The sequence below is a fragment of the Entelurus aequoreus genome, linkage group LG01 (genome assembly GCF_033978785.1).
Source record: "Entelurus aequoreus isolate RoL-2023_Sb linkage group LG01, RoL_Eaeq_v1.1, whole genome shotgun sequence".
Taxonomy (NCBI): Eukaryota; Metazoa; Chordata; class Actinopteri; order Syngnathiformes; family Syngnathidae; genus Entelurus; species Entelurus aequoreus.
In genome coordinates this window covers 64,928,918-64,932,973 of record NC_084731.1, presented here as the reverse complement: position 1 = coordinate 64,932,973, position 4,056 = coordinate 64,928,918, and the positions used below count along the sequence as shown (strand labels likewise).

General features: G+C 56.9%; 1 pseudogene; it reads left to right on the top strand.

Annotated features, from left to right (window-relative positions):
* Positions 1–226: 226 nt before the first annotated feature.
* LOC133647756 (uncharacterized) lies at positions 227–3,731 on the top strand (annotated as a pseudogene).
* The last annotated feature ends 325 nt before the right edge of the window (positions 3,732–4,056 follow it).

The window sequence follows — 4,056 nt, the reverse complement described above, 5'->3', positions numbered from 1 at the left end:
CTTTCTGAATCCGAACGTGCGCGCCAACTCCTCTCACTTCCCGGTCTCGGCGACAGTAAGCCTTCTGAGCTGATGGATCACATGCTGGCTCTGCTGGGAGACCATCAGCCGTGTTTTCTTTTCAAAGAACTATTCCTGCAGCAGCTTCCAGAACAGGTGCGTTTGGCACTTGCGAATTCATCTATTACTGATTTTCGCCAGTTGGCCAGGGCGGCGGACAAATTTTTCTCAGCTGGGAAGAAATGTTTTGCAGCCACGCCCCCTTCCACGTCTACTGCCACCAGTGATGACCATATGCACCAGCCATACTCCATCTCTGCCACCACTACTGTGCCCCGACGTGCAAAGCAGTCAGGAGGATTGTGTTTCTACCACGCCAAGTTTGGCAACAAAGCCAAGAAATGCCTTCCCCCCTGTACATTCAGTGCGTCGGGAAACGCACCGGCCGCCACCTATTAGCAGCCGTGGGTGACGGCCGTACCAGCGGCTTGCTGTTTATTACTGACTCCCTCTCCGGTCGTCGCTTTCTTTGTGACACAGGTGCCCATATGAGTGCGCTGCCAGCATCAGCCACAGACATTCGCGCAGGGCCGTGTGGCCCCCCCCTTCTGGCCGCAAATGGCAGCACAATCCACACCTTTGGCACACGCACTGTGACAGTGAGTTTTGCTGGTCAGCGTTTTACCTGGGATTTTGTGTCAGCAAAGGTGTCCACTCCCCTGTTGGGTGCTGATTTCTTGTTTGCCAACAAGCTTCTAGTGGATGTGAGGAACCGCCGCCTCGTCCATGCTGAAACATTCGGCTCATTTCCCTGTGAACACAGTGACACTGCCCCGACGAAGCTGTCCAGTGCCCTCTCGCCCGCTGATGACTTTTCTCACCTCCTCAAGGAGTTCTCAGACATCACCGCACCTACCTTCTCCTCCGCCTCCGCCAAACATGGTGTGTTGCACTACATCTCCACCAATGGCCCGCCTGTGCACGCCAAAGCCCGGCGCCTTGACCCACACAAGCTCAGTATCGCAAGAGCTGAGTTCGACGCCATGGAACGCCTTGGCATCGTCCGCCGGTCGAACAGTCCCTGGGCCTCCCCCCTTCACCTGGTGCCAAAGCCCAATGGTGGTTGGCGCCCGTGCGGCGACTACCGACGCCTTAATGCTGTCACTACGCCGGACCGGTACCCTATTCCACACATCCATGACTTTTTCTGCCCACCTGGCGGGTGCGTCTATTTTTTCTAAAGTGGACCTCGTCCGGGGCTATCACCAGGTACCAGTTCAGCCTCAGGACATTCCCAAAACAGCGGTGATTACCCCATTCGGGCTTTTTGAGTTTCTACGGATGCCATTCGGACTAAAAAATGCTGCCCAGACCTTTCAGCGATTGATGGACACGGTGCTGCGTGACTTGTCATTCGTTTTTGTCTACCTGGACGATATCCTAGTGGCCAGCACGTCTGAGGCAGAGCACCTATCACACCTGCGTCTTCTCTTCAGTCGTCTCCAGCAGCACGGCTTGATCATCAACCCAGCGAAATGCCAGTTTGGACTGTCTTCCATGGATTTCCTGGGCCACCACATCACTACAGCAGGGGCGATTCCTCTGCCGTCAAAGGTGGAGGCAGTGTTGGGGCTTCCGCAGCCTCACACTGTCAAGGCTCTACAAGAGTTCTGCGGCATGGTCAATTTTTACCACCGTTTTGTGCCTCGGGCTGCCGACCTTATGCGCCCCCTATACAGCGCTCTCAAGGGTAAAAAAAACTTCTAAGCATGCCCTTTCTTGGTCCACGGACATGTTGGCAGCTTTCTCTGCTACAAAGGATGCACTCGCGGACGCAACTATGCTGGCTCACCCGGTGCCTGACGCCCCTGTTGCTCTGACGACGGACGCCTCAGACTATGCTGTTGGTGCTGTTCTCCAGCAGTTGGTCAATAGTGTTTGGCAACCTCTCGCTTTTTTCAGCCGCCAACTTAGGTCCAGTGAGCAGAAATATAGCACTTTTGACCGTGAACTCCTCGCCCTGTATTTAGCCATCCGTCATTTCCGTTTCCTGCTGGAAGCCCGTCCGTTCACTGCCTTTGTGGATCACAAGCCTTTGACCTTCGCCATGGCCAAGGTGTCGGAACCATGGTCTGCCAGGCAACAGCGCCACCTAGCTTTTATTTCTTAATTTACCACGGACATTAAACATGTGTCAGGAAAAGACAATCCCGTGGCTGACTGCCTCTCCCGTGTGGTCATTGGTGCTGTCCACCTTGGAATAGACTATGCCCGAATGGCTGTGGACCAAGTTTCGGACCCCGACATTGAGGCGTACAGAACAGCGGTCACTGGCCTCCAGTTGGCGGACGTCCCGTTCGGCGATGCCGGCACAACGCTGCTCTGCGACGTATCTCTGGACCTGCCCGGTCCTGTGGTGCCGCAGGTCTGGAGACGGCAAGTTTTCGACGCCATACATGGCCTCTCGCACCCAGGCAGCAAGCCGTCACAGCGTCTCGTGGCAGCAAAGTTTGTCTGGCATGGCCTCAAGAAGGACATTCGCGACTGGGTCAGGACCTGTGTGGCATGCCAACGCGCTAAGATCCATCGCCATGTTAAGGCCCCGTTGGAGCAGTTTGCAGTTCCCGAAAGGCGTTTTGACCACGTCAACGTTGACCTGGTGGGACCCCTTCCTCCCTCCAGGGGATTTACTCACCTTCTGACTATGGTGGACCGGACCACCCGTTGGCCGGAGGTTGTCCCACTGTCGGCAATGACATCAGCTGATGTGGCCCGGGCCTTCATTGGTACCTGGGTCGCCCGGTATGGTGCCCCATCTGACCTTTCGTCTGATCGTGGCCCCCAGTTTACTTCCGAGCTCTGGAATACTGTTGCCTGTCAGTTGGGTGTCTCACTCCACCGCACTACAGCATACCACCCTCAAGCAAACGGCATGTGTGAACGTTTTCACAGGGACATGAAGGCCGCCCTTAAGGCTTCTCTCACAGACGACGGCTGGGTCGACAAGCTCCCGTGGGTGATGCTGGGGATTAGAACTGCGCCTAAGGAGGACCTCCTGTCTTCCTCAGCGGAGTTAGTTTATGGCCAGACCCTCAGAGTCCCAGGTGAATTTATACCCCGCACTACAGTCCCCTGGTCTGCTTCTGACCAGCGGCGTAGCCTCATGGACACTGCCCGTACCTTCCTACCAGTCCCGACCTCGCACCACTGCTTGCCCCAGGTGCACATTCCCCCTGACCTGCGAGCAGCGGGGTATGTGTTCATCCGCCACGATGCCCATAGGGGGCCCTTGCAACCACCATACGACGGTCCTTATCGGGTTGTGGAGGCTGGGGATAAGACATTTGTCATTGACATTGGGGGCAGACTGGATCGCGTCTCAGTGGACCGGCTGAAGCCAGCCCACCTGGATTTGGGCCGTTCAGTTGAGGTGGCTCAGGCACCACGTCGCGGTCGACCCCCACACTGCCAACCGACGTCTGCTCGCCGTCAGCAGCCGGCTGTCACCCTCCCGCTTCACCCCCCTCCGCCTGCCCAGGAGCTTCGGAATCGCTTTGGGCGGGTCATTCGGGTCCCTGGTCGTTTCACTGGGCCAGTTCTTGTGAATTCTGGGGGGACGTGTGTGGTGGATATACACACACAGGACACTTATTAATTATTACGGTTATAATTCACTGCGTTCTAGCCCATGTTTACTTGCATAGGTGCATAGGTGCTTTTACTTTGAAGTGTTGAGACACACCTCTGTGGTGCTCATAGGTGGATTAATGACCGGGCCTACCGGGCCCAGGCCCAGGGGGCCAGAGGCCCCAAGGGGCCAGGCCAACTTGGCCCCGCGGCCGCGACCCAAGCAAAACTACTTTTGCAAAAATAATAATCTTAAGCCCCAAGGGGCCAGGCCAACTTGGCCCCGCGGCCATGATCCATAGAGGGTAAGAGGCCCCAAGGGGCCAGGTCAACTTGGCCCCGCGGCCGCGACCCACAGAGGGCCAGAGGCCCCAAGGGGCCAGGCCAACATGGCCCCGCGGCCATGATCCATAGACGGTCAGAGGCCCC